Consider the following 23,796-nt stretch of genomic DNA (forward strand, 5'->3'; position numbering starts at 1 on the left):
CCTTGGAATCTAAGGTTTTCACTTTATTTGTGGGGTCGTATGGCTTTGTACAAAGTGTGGTAGTTGTCGTGGGGCTCCTACTATGGATTATTCTGTTTTCCTGCTTTCCTTTTCTTTCTATAGCTCCTTTGATTGGGTACTTGGTGTTATGGAGTTTTCCTAAATTCCCACTTGGAGGGAAGACTTTAATAAGCTATCCCAGTGGTTTGTAGATCCCCAACTCTTAGTATCAGTCTGCACCACTGAAGGACCTTGGAAGAGTGGCAGAGCAGTGAGGCTCAAGAGGAAGATGTGAGCTGTAGGTAAGTACACTGAATCTAGCCAGAAATGCACATCAAAGAAACACTTACACATACATTTATATTAAAATATAGATTTATTATATTTACACAAGAGTCACTGTTAAATACTTAGCACAATAAATCAACACACATAGTTATACTTTGCAATACTTTAAAAAGGCCATTACTTAGTTGGTAGTTGCTGTACGTGGACAATTGCCACAGGAGGTTGACAGGTCGACTGTATTATCAGTAATTACGGGCACCCACAAAGTAATACAATAATTGTATTTAGTCAGTATACACATATAAGATAGTGTTTTTTGGGAAGGAAAACAATTGGTTAGTGTTATCCTAGTAGAGCTTTAGGTTCTAGAGATGGTTTCCCTGCACAGCAAGTCTTTTAAAGTCCAAAACGCAACCCTAGCTAAAAGGCAGTTCAGAGAGACTTACAGTCTTAAAAAGCAGCAGAAGTCAAAAATTCCTGTGGATGCTTTCTAGTCTCTAGGAAGGAAGATACAAGAAGACTTAACCAACGTTGGAGACCCTGTTAAAGGACTCGCTAAAGGGACACAAGCAGCAGCTTGGGTTGCAGTTAAGAGGGGGTTGCCCTGGACACCTCTATGTGCACTCCAATGCACTGGAGCAACTTTTTGGAATTAGGTTTGAAGAAAATGTTCATGGTGGATGCTCTACGATGCTGTAGCTCTGGACCCAATCTCTGGATTGCTTGGTCTTATAATGAAACGCAGGACAATTTATGGGATCTCTCAGCAGCAATCTTGAGGGAGGACCTCTGCCATGGCTTTCCTCAACTTCTTTGGTCACTCTGCAGTTTTGACACCTTTTCTGCAGCACCAACAAAGGATGCTATTTGCCCGGTCATTCTTCTTTGCTTCTTACAGTCCCACACTCTGCAGAGGGGTCTGTGTGAGTTGATTCGAAACTCTGGAGTATCCTTGAGAGCTCAGCAAAGATTTGGATGGATGCAGCCTTTCCACCATGATGCACGCAAAATGGGCAGCAGGTCTCCTGGTATTGGGGTTCCGCAGATCTGAAAAATCCCAGAACCTCAGGAGATGGCTCAAAACAGAGTTCGTCTTGGGACTGGTTGTTCCCACTAATTAAAAAGAAGGAGTCATCCTCTTCGGACGATCCTCTGTCACACAGAAAAAGGGGTCTGGACAGCAGTGGTCACTTCACGTTGTTGCAGCGGGTCTGCAGGTGTCTCTGGTAATCTTCTTCTTTGGTTACTTAAGCTTCCAGTGGTCGACTTGATTTTCACTCCAGTAGCCTCACCTTTCATACAGTTCCAGCACTCACTCCACTGCAATCTTCCTCAGCAGTTTACAGAAAGGGGCATTTGGCTGTCCAGTCGGGACAGCCAGACCCCCAGGGGGAGCTGGTCCCATTCAGGCAGTGTGGCAGACAAAAGACAGGGGGGTGGAAAAGTCCTACCTCACTTTCTGCCTGCCCAGACACTCTGGAGACTAGGCAGGGGCATCCAAGGATTCTTGCCAAAGGCAAAATGCACACACTGGTCTCCCCCTCCCAGAATGGTAAAAGAAGGGCTGACAAAGAACAACCATGCTAGTAATAGCACAAAAAGAAGGGAGGCCCGAAGTTGGTACTTGGGTGCCCACATTGGGCAAACTGAGGCTATGGACATAGCCTCAGTTGAACAGGTTACACAATAGTTGGTAGAATACATCCACTGGGACCAGCCATAACTAGGAGATTGTCTATGTGGCTAAATTGTCACGAGTGCGCCGCCGAACAATGGTGAACAAAATTGGCTTATGTGACCTGTTTATTCATTAAAATAAGTGTTTTGTAGGAACAGATTCTCAAGGCATCAGAGAATTATAATTTGTATGGGGCTTTCAGTCCATCTAAGATTGGATTGAGACATTTATTGGAGTGAATACTGTCTATGAATCGAACTAGACGGAACTAGCACATTTGGCCTGCTAAATATCCTAAGTGGCAGATGAGCTTACGTCCTACCTGGGAGCAAGTAAAAGTCCCATCAATTTGGAGTTTGTGGAAATAATTCCACTTGGTAGACGTAGTAGAATTTACAGAACTTATAAGGGTACTGTTGTTTCTTGAGAGTCACCCACACCAGAAGGTGTTGGAAAAAACAAAAGCAATATATGAAAGGACATCCCCTGATGAATGTTCTACCAACGTGGTGCGATGAACAGAAACATGTTGGGAGTTTGATATAGGGACATTCTATTTGTGTTTGAGTTTACATTTTTGTCAAATTGTGTTCGATATTGTTTGTGTATTTTCATTGTTTGGCTAATTTGAATTGATTTATGTGATGCTTTGTGTTATGATGGGTGTATAGTTTTTAACATTTTGACATTGATCAAATTAATTAAATTATTTTGTATATATTTTCATAGTGTTACTGCGTCCATTTCTTCAGGACAGACAATAAAAGATAAGAGGGACCTATCACCAATTATGAGAGAGTTGTTTCTAATCAGTATTATCTGTCTCTCTTCTTACATATAGGTTTAGGTCTACCCCAGACCGAAGAGATAGATTGACCTTGTATGGGGGTCAATTCATGGGGTATGGTTTTTTTGTGCCTGCAATAGGTCCACAGAAGCAGAGAGAACAGGGATACTAAGTATCCCTTTGTCACTCCACATAAGGTAAGTTCAAGCTGCTATATGCAAGTTGGCCCCATTAACTATTTTCACTGGCAAATTAATTGAAGCGATTTGACCATAACTGGGAGACCTCCCACTGGTATTATTTCTTTATTTTTATATCTGTATTGAGAATTTCCTCTGTCGGCTTTATTTGATCAGCTGTGGTTGAACTGTGACTCTATTGCTAGCTTCGTGGTTGGTCCCTGGTAGGGCTGCATTTAATTTACACACCTGGACAGATCCCCCAAACGGGATTTCTCATGCTGCTCTGCGGTCCAACGCGACATCCGAGGCTCCACTAGACTGTTATTAACCGTGCAGTGACAGCAGCAGCTTTCTTTTAAGGAGTAGAGGTTGGCATTTGCACATGGATTACCGGATGGAAAGCCTGGCACAAGCTGTTGAGATTGGGTGCCAAGAATCCAGGGGAGAGCCGTGTGACTGAAAAGTGTTAATCCTATTAATTCATTAACTTTCGCAAAATGATGATTGCTGGCTGCCGCTTCATGTGACTTTACCTGACCATAAACAGAGTTCCCAGTGGATCTATTAGCCGTGTTGTGCCCTCCTCAAACCCCCCCCCCCGCCGAGGCCCACAACATCTGTGTCATGTCAGCAAACTTTGCAACATCGACTGTCCCAATTCTACATCGGAAAATACTGCTGGTATAAAGGAAAATTTAGCAGTAGACATATTGCCTCCCATATGCGATACCGAGGTTAATCCAGCAAACCTCATAGAGCCAACGGGAGAAGCCTTTTCACTTATTAGTGAAATAAATAACTTTTTAGGATCATTTGGAGCCCCAGTCAGCATGGACCTCTGGGGGAGGGGAGGATGCTGCTACCCATGACACCGACACCCTCCCGAAATCTGTAAATACCATACGCCCGCGCTCATGGAACGAAGGCTTGGGAATTCTGTCACAGTCAATGACCGTGGATGCCCCCCGAAGGACGGCTGCAGGGGGAGACATGGCCCATGAACTCAGGGTCTCTATTCCCACCACCAGTATTATGCCCATGAGTCTGGCAGCTGCGCCTGCTCCTTTCCCTAGCCACCTACAGCTGGAAGGCAAGTGCAATTTATTTTCCATCAACAGCTCTGCAGCCTACAAGGGAGAAAATCCAACGCAACATGAGATGGCCGCTTCCCCTGATGCCCCCTTTCCTATGGGGTTTAAATGGGCCTCCAATGGGTAAAGAACCTGGCGAGATGAAAAAAGGGGGGCCAACGGAACTGGAAATAAAGGTTTCATCATCTGGGACACCTAGTGACCTTCTGTCGGATAAAGGCCCTGTTGCCTTCTCATCCCTGTGTGTGCAAGTGGCAAACTGTACATTGAATCAAACTGTAGTGGGAGGTATTGTGTCTATTACTTGTAAATGCAGTATTGTCTTGGCTGAAATGTTGATTCTCAAAAACTTAGTTCTGTCTTTCGTTAGATTAGTTGGAAGGGGCACGTGTACGGAGGAGTCACTGATTGACTGGGGGGGAAGGTGGGGGGTGGGTGAAATGAGGTTTTTAGGTTCACCAATAGAAGCTGGCTCATCCATCCTTGATACAATAACAAGTGCCACCAAGGAAGCCCAATAGATCTGGCTTTGAAAATGTAGACTGCACAATATCTTTGTAAAGTCTGCATGGGACAAACTAGACTTACCTTGATGTTGATATTGATGAGAATTCCCAGCGCTTCCATTTAGTAATGTCTGCCAGAAGTCCAACCTCCCTGCTTTCTCACAAGCATGGTGTGCTTTAATATCTTTGACTAGCGCTTATCATGTATGTTCGATAAACCGACCAAGTATTGGGTGGCCATGTATCCCTGTAATTTGGATTCGGCATTGAATTGCTACTTTCTTCCCCTAAATTATATTATATTTTCACATAGTAGGAATTACACAGGATTGAGTGGAGAGAGATGACTGAATGGACGATTTTGTAGTATTAAATATCGTCACCCTGATTTGGAAATGTATTCATAAATAGTACTATATTTACCAATTTGTCTGCTTTAGAAATGCATGACCAGCACAATAAAATGATAATAAATATCATACGCTGCTTGAGCAGTAATTATGGGCCATGGAACCCTCAATTCTCCACCTTCGAACAATTATAGCACGGATGCTAAGTGATTTTGCTGGAGGGGTGAATGTACATTCAAAGCCAACTATGATTGGCAGGACTGTATTAAGGGTGGTGCAGCTTTAATCTGCTCCTAGAAACTTAAAAAAGAAATTGAAAAATGAGTAATTCCAGGTAAGTATGTGAAGTTTTCTGAGATATATTGTGACTTAGAATCATAAAGAAAACATTGTTTAATGTACATAAGAGTACTTGGGGCCTATGGCCAACAGAACATACATGCTGTTTACATGGCCACAAAATGTATCATTGATATGCAGCTACCTACAAGTCCGAAATCTGATTTTTGCCATTTGCAGCAAGCAGAAAGGTTGCTCATTAACCAGGGGGGCAATTTTGCCCATTTTAAGTGACATGCATAGGAGAGAGCAGGGGCAGAATATGGCTTTCACCCCTGCTGTAGGATGCTAGCAATGGCGGTAACAGCCCACAAGCCTGAGCTCAGGTAGGCTACAGCGAAGCGAGGGCCTAGGCGAGTGCTGGGGTCCATTACCGACCATGTCCACCCCTCAGCAGGGGTGAAAGCCATTTGCACCCCTGGGTTTATCTGGGGTGTGAATGGTTTATTTATTTTCCCCGGGTGATTGGCTGCTCAAGTGATGCCAATCTGGCAGGAAAAAAAAATACTAAGTCCCTTTTCCATTTCTAAGTTGGTGGCAGGAAGCAGGAGGAGCGCTGGGACCAGAGCACAAAGCTCTGGTCCAGCAGGTAATTGGGGAGGGAAGAATGGGGTGGGGAAGTTTTATGGGCTGTTTTTGAAGGGTGGGAGTCCCTGTTGCCTCCCCATATAAAACAAGATCCTGCCACCTGGGGAAGGGCCTTGGGTAGCTGGAAACAGTGGGCAGAGAACGTGCATTCTCGCCCGCTGTTCCAGCCACCTGATTGTCTGAATGCTCTTCCCCGGTTGCAAATAGGTAAAAGCAGCCTACCTCCAGTCTTGGGTCTGCCCCATGTTTCATACTTGGACCATAAGAGCTCAAAATGTACTATTTGAACAAAATGTCCAGGCTGCTCTGCAATAAAACATTCGCTGTGAAATGTGCTGAATGCTTTTATTCCTACAGTTGGCTGAAAAACATGTCATATTTGCCCACATTCAGAAGGCTGCAGTGCAATGAATACCGCCAAATCCACGGTGACTGATGTGCTGATTGCTTTCATTGGCCGGCTGGAACAGAGGAGCTCAGAATGCAATGTTCACCAGGGATTGCAAGGATGCCCTGCATTGAGTCTCTTCACCTTCATGCCTCACAATGGGGGTCATTCCAAGTTTGGTGGTATCCAGCTGTTAATTCCGGTGGGATACCACCAAACCGTATTACCGTTTCTGCTGCCTGATATCCCGGTACAAGCAATTCCGAAGGACTCCATGGGGGGAATTACCGCTATTTCCGCACAGGTAGTACTGGTGTCAGAAATACTAGCTGTTTTCCTACGGTGGGGGCCTGAGTTATCTTCAGCTCTTGGCTGGAGGTAAGTCATGTCACCCCCACAGGCAAACTTGTAGTTTGCCGATCCGGAAAAGTGCTGGTAAACATTATTACCAGCACTTTTTTCCCAAATGGGCATACTTAAAATGAGGCCCAATGTACTGCTTGACCATCACCACACAGCTTTGCTGTAACTCAAAGTCCATCTCCCAGTGCATATTGCTTTCCTTTCTGCCACAAGGGACCCAAGAGCACAGAATTATAATTTGGCCCAAGGCTTTATCACCAAGCACTGATTTCCTTCATTTCCTCTGCATAGAGCACAGGAGCTAAGCTGATATGGTATTAGCTCAGGTCCGCAATGAATACCCCTTTCTCCAAATGCTGATTGTGTGCCTTTCCTTCTTAGTAAAACAAGAGTTATGAGTATACTACTTGCCCAAGATAACACAAGCTAATGTAACGCCTGCCATGCTCCACTTCACATGCAATACCAAATGACACTTTGTGTTACTAAAATCAGTCAGACACTTGGGGAGTAAATTTTATGTTCTAATTCAACTTTACCTGTACATGATTCTTCTTATTTATGGAAGTTTCTATGTATCAAAATTGCTTTTCATGGCAGTTTAACGTAACACATACCATGCTCCATGTCAACCATGCGAAATGCAGTTTCATAGCCTGAACATCGCACGTAATGTATAATTAGTTGAATGAGTTTTTTTGCTGGGTACTGGTGTTGCTTAATGACAAATGTATGCACGGGTATCCCGTTTTTAGCGTAGAAACGAAGAACCTGCACAAAATAGAGGAGCAACAGGTGGATCTTTTTCAATACATATTAATCACTGGTTTGGCTGTGGGAAACACTCCAGCCAATCATTTGGCAACCAGATAAGCCATTACTGAAAGGGAAACTCCCATTGGGCTTCATCAGTGAGGTGGATCTAGGGTCTGCAGACACTGCATGTGTGGAACCCACTCCTCACAATTAGGGTGGAAAATACAAAGCTGGATTGATTGACGGAAAGTTTTGAATACATCATGACCACTGCCATTGCTCTGGGCAACTCTGTAAACCATGATTTGTCAACTTGTCATGTGATTGCAGAAGGGGAAAGACCACAAAAGCAGTGGAGGCGTGAAGTGAAAGAGCAATGTGGAGAGGGTGTTATCAAAATAGCAGTAGATACAGCCAGTGAATCAAGCCAACTGATTGGCCATCCCTCGCTCAGGCGGCCCATGAATTGAGTCATTGTGCTTCATTACAAGTTTGCTGGCACTTTGTTTCCAGATCGGCAAACTCCAAGTCTGCCTGCTGTGGTCGCTGTGCCCGTTAGGTCTGACCCTGCCGGGCACTGCAGCCACGGCAGGAAGACTTTGCACGGAAGCATCGGCTCCATTGCTAAGGGTGCAGGTGCTTCCGTGTCCCCACTCCAACAGAGTCTATGGGAATGGGACTTCCAATTAGCTGGTGCCTGACTTCCCTGGCTGCTGGACTCGTAAGGAGGCGGTGGCACCAGGAAGTCAGGTGCTGGTAAAATATTACGGGTCTGGCGGCAACCCACCGGTAGCACAGGCAGGATTGCTGCCAGACTCGTAATTAGGCCCATTATAGCATAGCTGATTCACACAAGAAATAGTAACTTTGTCTTAAATGTCCTACCATTCCAAGATGGCGTTAGTTAAGATGCAATGGCCCAAAGTGAGGCGCTGTGCATCACGGAGCAACTCATTGCTATGTTTTGGAAGACCCATTATTATATTTAGCCATTATATAATGCACTACAAAAGTTAGAAAAAATCAATGCATCATTGAGAATGGAAAGAAAAAACTCCGAAAAGTAAAACTTGACAAATCTTTCCACAGCTTACACAACTGCATTCGTTTTTAAAAATGAACAGCACTATAACATTGATCTAAACCTAATGCACTCGTGATGGAGCCCAAGGGCTGCCTGAGCGCTATACAAATGTAAAAATAAATAAAATAAATAAATCTGCTGACTGACATCAGGACCCCTCTACATTCTGCAGTGAATGCTCTGTTGGAGAGCTGAAGCTCTCTATAGAGAGACTTAAAAAGTATGAAATATTTGTTTAGTCTTTGGTTGGATGAGCGATTGTGGTGTTGGCTTACCAGAACAGCGAATAAATGGTTGTACAGGGACATTTCCATGAAAAAAGCACCCCTAATGAGAAACATTAATGGACTTTAGTGTCAGCCATCTGCCGCTCCTATCTGAGCTTCTGAGAAAATAAATGTTGCATCTTTTAAAGCAAATTGCTCTGAGCTCATTTTGGCTACTCAATGAAGAAGGCTAATGAAAAGTAACAACCAGGCTTACTTCCATTTGTTCCTAATGTGGATGGATTTGAGCCCTTGCTAAGCTCAATGCACTCCTTTTAATGGTTTACCAAGCTTTGCAAGAGAAACCTTTTATTTTCAGATATTCTTTTCTCATTTCATTAATCATACATACATCATATGGCCACAAGCCTCGGAACTCTAACAGTGAAAAAAGCAATATTTTTGCATTTCCTGTTTTCTTCAATGAATATTTAGTTTTGGCTTTGCATATTATCCATTGAAATGAACCTGAGTTCCAAATATAAAGGCTCCTTCCTTTCTTTTTTATTGTACGGCCAGGATTGATTATCACTTAAAGCAATTCTGATTACTATATGATGAATCAACATCAAAAATTCACTTGTACCGGAACAAACATATGTTTTATTTTATTAATAATAGTAAAGAAACTCATTATCAGTTTCCAGTCAGGATGCCCCGTCTCTTAAAGGTGTGGCATCAACTTCTGTGTCCTAGTCAGAAAGAGTCACTGTCTCTGCTCCATCGCGCGGCGTGGCCGCATTGATCCGCAAGCCGGCACCCTCAGGATGATTGCCTCATTGTCACTGCACATTTGCAACTGTCTTGTGGTTGCTGGCGCGATCCAAGACCCCCTCAATGATCAGCATCCAAAAGGAGCGGGAGCTCCGGTTGTGTTTGCGCCGGTGCTGACTCTCTCGGTAAGGGCCCTGCCGGAGAACACGGACAAGCAGGCTGGAGGGAGCAGCCTCTGCAGTGGAGATGCCACAGAGTCACTGTGGAACATATCTGCGGTGGCCCACAGCAAGCTCCTTGAGCAAGGGTGACCAGGGTTAACACCAAGCCTATTAGATATGATATGATATGGCATTTATAACACACCTATACACAAGTGTTTCAAGGTGGGACGAGGCAAGGGAGGGGAACAAAGGGAGGACGGACAACGGTCCTACTAGGCCAGGTATCATTCAGATCATGCTAGTGCGTGGGAAGGGGGCAGGACAGTGCAGTACATGGGAAAGATGATAACATTAAGTAAATAAATAACGGGCAGCATGTGGCAAGTGTATGGGTAAGTGCATGCGTAAGTGCGGGCGTCAGGTGTCAAGGGCTGGTAGGGGGCCTGTAGGGATACAGAAACAGTCGCCAAGTGCGGGGTTGCCAGGTCGGCAGTGCAAGTGTGTGACGCTGGCGGGGGAGGGACCTGGGCCCGAGATCAGAGAATGTCCAGGTAGCCAGTGCAGTTCCAGTTGCAGCCATGAGGTCAGCAGAGGAGACTAGGAGAAAAGGCAGAAGCAAAGAGAAAGGTTTTGAGGTGCTTCTGGAACTGGAGATGGTTCTCCTCAAGTGTAAGGGAGGCAGGGATGCTGTTCCAGAGGGAGGCACCATCCGAAGGGAGAGATCTACCACCAACTCGTTGCTTGGAGAAGCGACTGACCCTGAGGGAGTTGGAGGCGGGTGAGCGGAGAGCTCGATAAGGAAGATATTTAGGAAGAGAGACTTGAAGGTATTGAGGCCCCAGGCCCCAGAAGGCCTTGTGAACGATGCAGAGACTGTGAAACCTAACCTCAAGCTTTGGTGCAAGAGAGCTGAGGGCTACACCAAATGGCACCGCCAGGACCAAAGCGAGGTCAGAGGTGGCACAAAAATTTGGATAATTCCAGGTCCTTTTGAAGTCAGACATGTCTTAAATTCTGATGAGGCAACACCTGTGATGGCTAAGATGTGGTTCTGAATCCAGACAAAGAATAAAGTCAGCTAATCCGGATTTGTCCAGGTGAGCCTGAGACAGTCGTCCCTGGAGCTCTTTTGGGAGCATAAAAAGTTTTCATAAAAGGAGCAGGCTGTGGGACAAGCCAATTTAAGATGACAGTGTTATAGCTCTAAAAATGATACTCGCCAGACATATAAAAATCCCTCTGTCCCTCCGCCAACAGTACTGTGCTACCGTATCAAATGCCAAACCCAGTGCTGGCACCCTGCTGTTGTAGTGCGCGCCCTTTCTCTTGAGCTTGTTTCACACTGCAAGCAATACAAATGAAACAAAACAAAATAGGACACAATGAATGTGCCAATCGATGTGCTGAATAACCGCAAGGACATCCCGTTCCATGTAGGATGCTGAATATTGGGCTATCGCTATTGGGCAATAACATTTTTAGAATATGGACATATAAGATGAATATTTTAAGATTACTTGGAACTAGGTTAGAAGAATATGAGAATTCTATAACATAACATGCCAGTGAACTTAGAAGAATAATTGAGGGATAAGATCAAGTAATGCCCTAAAAATGACCAGGTGGTCGAAACATGTGTTGGCAACTATGAATGAATCACACATTACAAACATGATGGAATGGACCTTATAGATCTTCTTTGGAATAACTCTATATATGTATACATTGGGGTGCATCCAGACCAAATTTTATGATTACGTACCATAGATTTGTGGTTTTTGCAGTTTACCACTTGGTATCTTTTGCTGCACCAATCAATAAAAATATTTTTCCTATGGTCGCAGGAGAATTGTGCCTTTTGGGAAGCTGCAGTTTTTTGTTGTCGAGGACACAGAAGAAACCTTTCAGTATAAATCACGTTGAAGCAAAGCACCCTCAATCTGGGATTGATACAGATGGAGACCATATGTGACAGGAGCACGAGGAACATGAATTGACAGCTGGGGAGGCTTCTAAATTCTTTACACATGCCCCATAAAAAAGTCAACAGAGGGTGCATGAATGAAGGGCATGATTGATAATGTGTGTATACATCAGTTGGCTATTGAACTGTACACATTGCATAACAAAAAGATGGTGCAGCCTGGTCAGGGTTCGGTCCCTAAGATTTCTGGCATCAGTCTGAGTAGTCCTTGCAGAGCCTGGTTAGTGGGGGAACTTTAGGGACATTCGTCTAAGGCCAGGTTCTAAGTAGGGCCGAAAGAAGTGGTGGCCTCCTAATGGATTTTAGGAAGGTTTCTTTCGAGATCAAATAATTCAAGTACATCACATGTAGAAATGTTGAATTACATAACATAACGCGCGCCATGGGAGCACCAAGATGCCAGGAGTCACGCTCTACAAGTCCCCGTGACATGACATTGCATGAAAAGCATGCACACCACTCTCAAGTGGTCTTCAGATTGGTCAATCAACTATTTGCATGAATTGGTTTGATCATACTGTAAAGAGGTTTTTATACTTTCGGTGCTTCTCATTAGAGATTTGGGTCAGTTTCTGGATGAGGGCTTTAATACAGCTAATATAATAGGGTCTGGAGGTGCTTGTCTGCTGTGTTCACTAAAATGTATTCACACAGGAAACAAACCAGTACGCTTTTACAAGAAGGAGGAAGGTATGGTCCACTACTTATGATTATGATTATAATTATTATTAATCATCATCATACTCATACTGGCTATGTGGGATGTTTTAACCCACTAGTCTATGCCCTGCAACCTCACTGTGCGCTACTTGCATCAGAAACAACAGAGTGGCCGCCAAAAAGATCTTTGCGCTAAAAATCTCTGAAAGTGCGCAGGAAAACCTGAAAAATAGGCCACCAATCCATTTTGCTTATGTCAGTGGTAACACAGGAGACCACTGCCAAAACCTATCATATGGCTGCACACAGAGGAAAATGAAACTACTTGAAAAAGCAGTACTGCATTGCAAAGGAAAACCCAGAACTGCTTTAAAAATCTGTTTTTTCCTTGGCTGTGGAAAGTGCAAAAATCATGGTTCCCAAACATCACAACAGATCCATCATTCTTGTTGGGTGTTAAACATCACTTTATTTAAAGAAATCACCTAAGTACAATGTCAGCAGAAACATATTTTATCAGAAGAAAATCCCCATTCAAAGATGCTTGAATGGAAAAATATGTTAAAATTGGGTGCAGTACCGCTGCTCGCCTGTGTCAGAAACTGCTATTTACTTAACCTGTCAAGTTTAAACTTGTACATTAAAATCAAAGTATGGAAAAGAAGAGACTTCCCATCAAAAGCAATATAGGGTGACAATTCAATCTCTATGTTTTAAAAAGGCTGGAATTAAGAGATTTGTGGCTATATTTGTAAACATGTAAATTGTATTTTAGAGAAAGACTGTTTTAAAGATTGTTTTAAAAGTAAGTTAAAGCCAGCCACACTGAGCTTCAAAGACATTCCACAGTTTCGCCCAAACAAAGGAATCTTTCCCCCTGCCCTCTGCTGAAGAACTGGCAGGGAGGTGTGAATGGAAACGGGAGGGAACTTTGGCCTGTTGCTCTGACAAGAAACAAAATACTCCCTTGAATGAAAGGAAATGCAAATTTGGGTGTGACAGAAAACAACTGCAGTCCTTTGGGACTGCTCTGGCCCAGCCAAAACCTTGGCGGCCGAGACAGACAGTTTTGTTTATTCGGAGAGCACAGAAAATATCTTTTTGAAAAAAGACTCATAGAAAACTGAACAAAATTGGTATAAATCTGTAAATATAGTGTTATTAAAATTAAATTTCTGCTCACGTTTTAAAACTACTCTGGAATCTGTGCGACATTCAGAAACTGAACCACGAAAATGTTGACTTTGTAGCAGTTGTGATAATTTTAAAAATATGAAACTTCACAGGAGTATGCCCAGATGTTATGTGCATGTATATGGAAAAATGTGTACAGATCTGACACTGGGTATGCAACCAAAAGCATGAAAAACTGTCATTTGTGAACCAAAACTCTTAGGAAGATGAGACTTTCATAGATACGTGCCTTATTTAATCTGTAATGTAAATATGTATTATTAGCAAGTTGGTGATATTGGAAATATGTTTTATATGAAAAACAGATTTTCTGTGTAGGAACAAAGGGGAGGTTTTTCCCTCGATTGTAAATTGCAGCACCACTATGACACATTATGACACACTGTTTCCTTCTCAAATCAGGATAGAGGGAAGACTTTAACCAATAGGCTTCTTAGAGGGTTGGGCATAGTATAATCAGCCTACCCAACCCCTTGAGAAATACATAAATAGGGACTGTTGAGGACCTAGAGACACACATTCACCCATCAACTGATTTACTGGCGAAGCGCTCTGCAGGAAGAACCCAGATCAAGACTCCAGATCCTGGATCAAAACTCCAGAACTCTGAAAGCAGAAGGCCCAATCCAAAGCTGAACCCTTCTTAGCTGGCCTTTAAAATCTTTCAACCTGATTTTAACCCCAAACTTCCAAGGGGCACCACCAATTCAACGGCTGGGCTGTGCTGTTTTTCTGCTTCTTGCCAAGAACTCTTGCTAGAACCCAAAGATCCAAACCAGTAGAGCAGAGCTGTAACCCAGAACCAACCCGTCAGATCCAGTCCAGGAGGCCGTGCAGAGACCAGAGTGCCTTGCTGAGTGCAGAACCAAGCGCCTGAATCCTGCCCATTGGCTAGCAGATTCCAGTCCAAAACCCTTGACCAGATCCCTGACGGGCTTCTTCCAAACCCATAGTTGTGAGTATTTAGCATAGAATTGTCCATAGCCAATCTCTTATCCTTAGGTAATCCTTTCCAACCCATTATATCACATCCAGAACTGCATTGTAGAATCTCTTTTGTCTGTCCTGAATCCTTCTTTCATCCATATAATCCTGTGATAATTATAGTGATAAATCAACTTTGCGCTAATATATATTTGCTGAAGAAAGGCAAGTGTTGCAGTGGGCAAAGATCAGACAGAGGCGCCTCTGGACTGGTGGCTGTACCATTGGTATCTCGCATCTTCATAGACTTTCTTAGTGTTAAGAAATCCTTGTTTGTAATCTTCAACAACGCATCTCTCATTTGAAATCTTGACTCTTTTTGAGAAAAATCGACCTTTACTAAAACTTTCATAACTTTTGAACCGGACATGCTAGAAACGAAAGTGCCAAATTGAAGCTAACATCCTGAGCTTTCAAATGAATCCAAAACCGCATTCGAACTCCTTATAGTTTTGCCGCAATCACGTTTCCCACTCGCGGAAAAAATTGCAGCAAATCTGCATTTGGTTAAATTTCAACACATTTAAAACAGCTATTTCTTTGCAATTAACCTCTGAATTCAGTTTCCTATCTACCAGTTATCCCACCATGATTGCTAGTGTTTACCTGAAGCTATCCAAAGCAGCTAAAACTAGTTCTGAATCCAATTTAGCGGATTTAAATTCATTTCTAGCATTTTTCCCATTCATTACAAAACCACATTCAAAGCATTTGACCTGTTTAAATAATTCCTGTTTTTCTCTGCTTGCTGGGGGAAATGGGATTGAAACTGTATTTGTAGAGTGTTTATTCCTGAAACCTGTCTTCTCTCCTTCCATCTCTATATTGCATATTAGGGGGGATTGAGTAGTATAAGGGGGAAAGAGTGATTACATTGCATTTGATTGAATTCATATCAAGTTTTATTTTTGTGCTGCATTAATCTCATATCATTGTATTTCATTGAACCCACATCAAGTTTTATTCTATGCCACATTATTCTTTTCATCCATACTCCTATTGATTAAAGAGATTGTTGATTATTGTAATATCTCCCAACGCTGATCATTGTATGAATATTAATAGTGTGATATTTAGATATTTTTCTTATTCATAAAAGTGTTATATATATATTGTGCAATTCATAAAATAAATCTTTTACTTTGCAAAACAACCTACTTCTTGGTTCACTGAGACCGGGGGAGGGGGGAATTCAAAGAGAGGGGAGTGCTATAAGGGTAAATCGTTCAGCAATAAAAGAACTTTAGACATAAAAATATATAAATAAGGGTTCCAGCTGGGCATCACACACTAGGCATTGACTTAGGTGGAGTGCTGGGTTGAAACCACTTACAGCTAATTAATATGATGATTAATAATACTAATATCAACAATACTAATCAAATGCTGACAATGATAACAACACTCATTATTGTTGTTATTCATATAATTACATTAAATTATACCCTTTTAATTCCTATATCACTTTTAACCTAATCAAGAACATGGTTATTTCCATTTTTAAATCTGAACTGGTATTCTTTTCACCAACCTTGAATGGGTGAAAAGTGGACATTTCCACATTTTAACCAGTGACCTGCCAATCAAATACAGATCTTAGAGCTCTCTTATATTAAAACATGTCTGCAGGTTTAACGATCTTTTAAGGCTAAGAAACTGGCATAAGGGAAAATAAATATCTCTTACTGAAGTATGTCTGCACACATCTGCTTATGTGAGCAGACATATTTCCCATGAGCAGAGGGTGGGATATTCACCTATTTCCCAGGAGAGTAGGTACAGGTTCAGTCTCCTGAGTGACGCGAATGTAGGTAATAAAGATTACAATGAGTAGCACCTGTTGCCAAGTTGGAAGCTGTGATTTGAGGTATGTGGTACGATATAAAAAAACAATTCTTCTTCTTATTATGAATATTATTAAAAGTAGACACTGCATCTGTGACTGAACTCCTTGCCTTATGAATTTAACACAGTGTATTTTTTCTCTGGTCCGCTGGCTGGCCACTGCGACCAGGCCGCTCCATTCTCCCTCCCCAAAACAGCGCATGCAGAGAGGTAACTCTAAATAACCTGTAAAGAAAGTTAACTCATAAACAGGAGTGGGGTGCAGCCAGGGCCATCTTAAGCACTTTTGGGGCCCTGGGCACGGACATCTTTAAGGCCCCCCTCCACCAAACCTAAGGGATCAAGAATACTGGTTGCAGCTCCCACCACCCACACCTGTCGCGCTCACAACCTATACGTTGATATGCTGTATTGCAGCATCATAAACATGTTTACTCCCTTTAAGTCCCCTTGCCCTCTTCATTCTTGCTCTAATCAGAATGATAAACAAGTAGCATTTGAAGACCAACATTAGCAGTCTACAAAGGGGTTAATGTTCTAGTACATAAAGGATACTTTTTTTATAAATAACATCCAGGAAGGTAGATGTAGTATTAATGCAGGACCGTATGTAAAAGGTACATCTAACCCAAAATAGACAGAGAACTCACATTAGCTGCCTCACAGAATGCAAAAGTGCACATGCATGGATAGAGACCACTAACTGGAAGGAAGGTGAACGCTACACAAACCGTAGCATGGATAGCGGAGGCAGATTAGAAGCTACCAGGGAGGTGTCTTTATCCATACAGACTGGGATTAGAAGTGGGATATGGGTTTCAAATAGTGTTGCCATTATATTTCAAATGAACAAATGCCTGTGGTGTGCGATGTAAATATGCTCACTATTAACACAGTGAAAGCATGAATAAGGTTATGAAGATCATACCATGAGAAGGAAATCACTCGGAAGGGCTGACAATTTTGAAAGATTTAGGGACTGGCAATATTGAGAGGTTCGGCAATACAAGATTAAATGAGATGCCCAGGATTACACATTGGTTAAGGGGTGGAGAGATGAAGCTGGGATTTGTAGCAACTCTGCAATTTCTGCATTTGAACACTTTCTTTTCCAGTTCTTACCACGAACAAAAACAATCTCATTTTATTAAAAATCTGACTTGGAGAGTACAGAAATCACATTACCAAACATGACAATTTTTAAACAAAATGTTATAGAAGAGTGTCATGCAAAATGGGAATGATTCTAGCTTCATTCTCTCTATCATCAAGGGAAGTATATAAGAACCAGCATACCAATCGATGTGATTTAACAAATTTAATCTGGGTTTGACTTCTGTATTTTAAAGCTTTAAATACTTCCAAAACAATGGCCTGTGTTATTTTCATTTATAAACGTGCATAAAAACATTTGACTTTTACCAAAAAGCAAAACGTTTTTTGTGTCAAACAAGCAGACCTTAAAGTATGCTTGCCTGAGGCCTGCAGCATATGGTCCACTCTCTTCTGTCTACCAACCCTTCCACCCAAATGGCCTAGGAAAGATCAAGTAATGGGCTAAACGATACCAGCAGCATGCAAGAAGGCAAACCTCACAGAAGACAGCACAGTCATGTAAGATATTAGATGATTTGACCAGGAACACTGTATCAGCTGCTGGCAAATCCAGGATACAAACATGAACGCTGTTGTTCCATAGTCTTGAATTTGGATACTTATTCACCTCTTGGACTAACAGTTTATGGCACCGTTGCAGGTGATTGCCTAAGTTTTACAACACCCCATCTGAACAAACCAATTTCTCGACCTTCACCAAACGGATGGTATGTTAGTTTTTATAGCAACCCCTAGCTGGTACAGGTACATTGCTGATAATAGCAGATCTTGTTCTGCAAAACCAAGTACATATGCATGTAGGATTATAAACTTCAGGCTCAGCTAGCCTTACAGGAATTTTATTCTAATATTGCATAGAAACACATATCTATGCAATGGATGCTTACCACACTCAGCTAACTTCTGAACCATTGTGACACTCGATTTATCAATATTCATTTCACCATTCCCTATTGAACATGATCAACATAATTCCCACAGGAAGGAAAGAATGCTACAGAGTTGTGCCCTAAGGAGAACACAAACTATTCACACCACAGCAAACAGAGAAATCAATACATGATGAATTGATCAAGGCAGAATGCACTTGCCAAAACAGAAAGGCAATGGGTTTAGAGCCTCAGCAGCACCCCATAAAATATCCTGACGTGTGCTATTTAAGACTAGTGAACAGTGGAGTCTTACTTCTTCAGATCAGCTAGCCTTGTGGGGCCCACACCAAGGTGGGAGCCCTGGGCAAGTGCCCCCTTTTCCCTCCCATAAAAACGTCTCTGGGTGCAGCTTAAGGTCCCCACAATAATACAGACATGAAACTTGGTTGGCATTTCTACTCCCCAGGAAGTATTTCTATTTATCCTTGAATAATGTTGAAAACAAATGCACTCTGCGTCACATTAGCATAGTAACACGTAGTGTTCGATAAACACGATCGAGTGATGCCTGTCTGCCTCAGGAAACAACTCCCGCAGAGCACCAAGATTAATGGTGAGGAAGAATAGCTCAGGGGCAACGCTGGTATTAAGTGTGTTATAAAAGAAGAATAATCTTTACAATTATAATTTCAGGCACTAGATGTTATCCAACTCTATCTTTAACCCAGGGCGTAGCTACTTCCATGTTAACACCTGCCTAATTAGCTCAGGTGTTCCCTCGGAATCATACTGCATAACTGGCATAAGTGCGGCAGCAGAGGCTCCTACCCCCACCCCAGATCTCTATTCATTGCTCGAAGGTAGCACTGGCAACTGGGGCAGGCAGGCAGATGCCCAACTCTGGATCACCTTCAGATTGCTGGGGCTAGACAAGATTGTGAGTGGGCATGTGCAGCACCAACATTTTACTCCACAAGCAAGGCAACATTTTAAAGGGACTTAACAGGATCCATATGCAAACAACCGAAGGCCTCATACGGCCTTTAGGATACATCAGAAAGGCAAAGTTAGCATGTGCGCCTCCTACAACTATCCCTATAGCCATATATATATCGAAAGTACCTTTCTGAAGGCAGATCACACTTTCACCTCTACCCACTTGGCCACGATTGTCTTTGCAGCTCCACCCTCTTCCTCTGGTGCTCTGGCAAGCACTGATACCTTGAAACTCTGGTGAGTACACCCCCTGTGTCACTACACCCACATAGGAGCTCATATTAATGAAGCTCGTAAGTTAGCACCGCAACATCATGACTCACCAGCACCCAATTTTCGCCATTTGAACAGTGAAGTGCAAAAGTGCAGGGAAAAGCATACGCCGCCTTTTGCCCTGCACTTTGCACTAGACTGTGCAAAGTGGTTATATGCTGCCTGGCATGCGAGCATGACTGGTAGCGTTTACATTTAATTGTGAACATCGCTTGCCATGCTCACATGGCAAGCGGCTCTCAGTATTACAATTAAAAGCTGCCTGACATGCTGGCATGTCAGGCAGCGTTTAAATTTCATTGTGAATCTGCTTACCATGAGCGTATGGTAAGCTTTGTTCACAATAACAAATAAACGCTGTCTGACATGCAAAATTGTTGGCAGCATTTCATTGTAATTGTACACGATGACTGCCATGCAAGTATGGTAAGCAGTGTTCACAAAGAAAATTAAACTATCACCCTGTACAATTGATCCCTATGGGGTCCATCTTCTTTATGATGGTGCATAAAGCAGGCAGAGTCCATCGGGATCAACAGCATTTGCACTGACGTGAAAATCCATTTCGAGCATTTGTATTGTGGAGACGAATGAAGGTGGTGGAAACACAATTTGCGTTCCGCCCATACTCTCTGCCATACAAATGATGGAAACTGGATTGTGACGTAACACACATGCGTAAAAGCCTTATGCAAGGCTATTACACATGTTTCTTACGTTATGCCTCTGATAAACATGACCCCCCATACTGTTGGTGTTTTCAACCACCGGCTGGGGTCTGCTCCCCTTCCAGCCATGCTAACTGGAAACGCTCAGAGCAAGAGGGTATTCCATGCACACATCTATCATTCGACCCAACCTGATTCCGCTATGTGCTAGGACATCATTGATGTGGTGATCTCCCTGCTGTGTATCCGTGTATCTCCTGCTGCCGGGACCACCCACTGCTACCGTCTCGCCGCAGCAGACTCTTCGCTCCAAGGGACCATACCTATGACCATCTTCCCATGCAGGCTGCACGTCTTCTGCTGCTCTGGGCAGACTGACATGAAAGAGTTGCCCAAGGACTCCATAGGATCACTCCCCTTGAGCACCTCTCTTCACCCAGGCCACCAAGTGCAGGCAGCCCAGCACTTTTCTCTTACCGGGTGGCCACAACAAATGATTTTCTTCGTTCAGGCCTCTGCACCAACTCAGTGGCCCTGGCCTGCGTTTTCAGCCAGCTCTGCTCCTCACTCCAGCCCATGACTCTGGGGCTAATGCTACCCTTGCCGCCTCGCATAAACTCTGGTGACCTCTTCCGCCACCTCTCTCTCTCTCTTTGGGCTGGCTCCTTCAGGCAGGGTCCTTCTGCTCTTTGGGCCGTGCCTATGGGCCTCTTCTTGGGCCCTTTCTTCCGGGTGACTAGACGTCCCAGTTTTCCCGGGACAGTCTGTGGAAATTGATGTGCGTCCCGGGGGCCCGGGAGTTTTTTAATTGTACTCTTCCTGCTCGAATGAGGGTGTGAAATGCTTTTCACGCCCCATTTCTTCCCCTTCCCCTCCCCGGCGCTCTCCTCTAATGAGAGGATTGTGTCTGGGTGCACACCCCCTCCAAGCCCCCCCAAAAGGCCGGCGACATGGAAATAGGGTTACAGTTTTATTTGTATTTACGGTAGTCCTACGTTTATGTCTATGGCCTGCCCTGTTTTTTTTTTGTTTTTTTTAATCTGGTCACCATACATTTCTTGGGCCCTAGGGTCTGAGTTGCTTTATATGGTTACCCTCGGTCTGCTTGGCTGCCGAGTCAATAACCCCACCAGGAGCACACTGTTCCTTATTTTCTCAACCTTCTCTCCCCAAAGATTCTCTCCCTCAGCAGTTGCTGGATTAACCCATCCGTGCCCCCTGGGTAGGGCAACCAATCGTCCACAGTTCACACGTGATCATTCCAAATGTCGACCCAGGTGGTGCTAGAGCCGAATGGCATGGGTAAGTTAAGTACAGTAAAACAGTTAGTAAAGCACATACACATCCAATAAATAGCTTTTTTTAATCATCAGCTGGTGTGTGTGTATTCGTAGTTACCCCATCCTGAAAAGGCCATCTCCAGGCCAGGATTTACATGAAGGTATCATTCAAAGATGGGGAAAGAAACGAAGAGCAGAAAGAGAGCAGTCCCTGCTCACCCTGTCCCAGGTCCTTATGAGATAAGTAAAAGTGAGAAACAGCCCGGAAAGTCAATTCCTTCCTTACTTCACCTGTCAAAGTTTTACTTTATGTTGATGCGAGCGGTTCAACAGGAAATAAGAAGTGAACTCACCTCCCAACCCTGGAGAGTGAGAGGGCTTAGCCAATAGAGAGTAAAATAAGGGGGAGGGATAGAGAGAGATGGAGAGAGGTAGAGAAGGGCAAAGAGAGGAAGGCAAAGAGAAATAGAACCATATTGAGCGAGAGAAAAGTTACGCCCTAAATGTATGCACGCAATCCACATCTTAGAAATTATTCATTGCATGAATGAGTGAACGAGTGGCTTCCTGGATGAGTAGGGGAGTGGCTGAGTGTTTAAGGGAGAGTTAGAAGGTGAGTTCATAAGTAAGTGGCTGAGTGAATATGTAATGTACGAAAAATCCAGACCAGGTGCCTCTTGTCTGTGCATCTGGAACCTTCCCCAGGGATGTGATTTCAACAAAATGCCATTGTTAGTGATATCACATGACCCTTGACCTCTGATGACATCACAGGAAGTAATGTAATTTGACCCCACCCCGAGTGACATCACGAGAAGCAATGGAACACGACCGTTCGCCCCTTGACAAAACAGGAAGTGGCATCACACAGCATTGTTCCTAAGCACACTACGAAAGATATGGTTACGATATCACTGTAATCTGATATACATTTCATACAAGAATGGATCACAATATGTATCGTTAATATCAGTGGGTTTAGGCCCATATTACCAAATTACTTTGAATGCAAGCAGACATCCAAGGACAATGATAATGATGTGTTATTATATAGCACTGTAAGCGCTGTATATAGAACAAATATACATACAATATCACCCAACCTGTGATGGTAGTCATTTATCAACCTCAGAAGGATGAAAGGCTGAGTTGTCCTTGCCGGGATTTGGACCTGCAACTGACGATCACACACACATTGCAGCAGCGAGCACTCAACACACTGAGCTATCTTACTGGTTATAGCTATCTTACTGGCACGAGTAAAATGAGCAATTACTTGTCTGAATGTTCTCAAAGTCAGAAAGCAAATTACACTCTATAGTGTATACCATTGAACTGGCAACTGAGAATTAACAGCAGGCCAGTTCATCACCAGGTCTGGTGCAAAGTTGGCCGCATGTCAAGCCTGCATGTATCTACTTTTCAGTCTTCAGAGGTTGGGGAAATACACACCATTGGGAGGGTCCATAACTGTGTATCAAAGAATTTAGAGTAGAACAGGGAAAGCAGCGCACTCACACAGCATCCCGTACTCTGGGCACTCGTTACCTCACATGGAAACAAACATGAAAGACACATCTATTATAAAGCATTAATTTTACCACAGTGAAATCAAGGGCCTCTTTATGGGCTATGGTCAAATATTTCTACACTGTACGCAAGCTTTTAGGCACAAGGAATTTGTCAAGTGACAGAGGACGCCGAGATGGAATGTCTTGTGATGATCCTAACAGAGACAACGGCAGAAGAAAAAAATAATGTTATACCTGCCACGTGCGAAAAGCAAAATACATCGGGCCTCATCACGAGTTGGGCGCAAGCCCATAAATTCGACGGTAACGCTATTACCGCCGCATATAAGGGTCCGCCCAATCACAAGTCTGGCAGCTTTTACCCCCAGCTCTAAAATGGGGTAAATGTGCCAATTTAGCGCCCATTTTCAGGCACAATTAGCAGGGCGCTATTAGCGCACCCTAATTGCACCAAAAATGCCCCATTGGGTCCAATGGGAACCCATTACCGCCCAACCCTTGACCCGACCCTAAAAGCGCTGGACCGGTTGGCGGTAACGCTATTTGCCCAGGCGGTATCCCGAAGGGAATACCACCGGGATACCGCCCAACTCGTGGTGAGGCCCATAGTACTAAATTGATGCTTATTGTACTCTAAATGTTTTTTTTATTTTTAATTTTGTCTGCATTTGAGGTGTTTAAGAACAGACTAAATCAGTGACTCAACCCCTGCAGTGTGCCTAAAATAAACCTTTAATGAGTCTACCAATTAAATTTGTTATTCCTACTCTTTCTTATTTAGGGTCACTGCTCAAAGTGTTACACTTGTGGTGCCCCTTGTTTTTTTTTAAAGGCCTGTACAAGAACGC

The sequence above is a fragment of the Ambystoma mexicanum genome, chromosome 2q (genome assembly GCF_040938575.1).
Source record: "Ambystoma mexicanum isolate Mex_15411 chromosome 2q, UKY_AmexF1_1, whole genome shotgun sequence".
In the NCBI taxonomy this organism is placed as follows: Eukaryota; Metazoa; Chordata; class Amphibia; order Caudata; family Ambystomatidae; genus Ambystoma; species Ambystoma mexicanum.